The sequence below is a fragment of the Tupaia chinensis genome, unplaced genomic scaffold (assembly GCF_000334495.1).
Source record: "Tupaia chinensis unplaced genomic scaffold, TupChi_1.0 Scaffold000437_1, whole genome shotgun sequence".
NCBI lineage: Eukaryota > Metazoa > Chordata > Mammalia > Scandentia > Tupaiidae > Tupaia > Tupaia belangeri.
Window position 1 is genome coordinate 403,997 of NW_006159942.1, and position 274 is coordinate 404,270.

The following is a 274-nucleotide window of genomic DNA, read 5'->3' on the forward strand; positions in this document are numbered from 1 at the left end:
GGGAAGTAAAAGTATGCTTAATTGATCAAAAAATGAGAAGGTATTTGCTGATGACAATGTATATAGTAGTATCTTCGTCTTGACTGACATGCATGGTATTTGTGCTGGGAAAAAAAGTTGTACACCGTAAAGACATGTGATTTAATGTAAATAAATAAGAAAAAAATACATCGAAATATACTGAGTTGAGAATTGACAGAGCTTTAATGTCAGCTTGCTCCAATGGCGGATGGGGATGATTAGACGACTTCACAGGTTTCCTTCCTGTGATCGC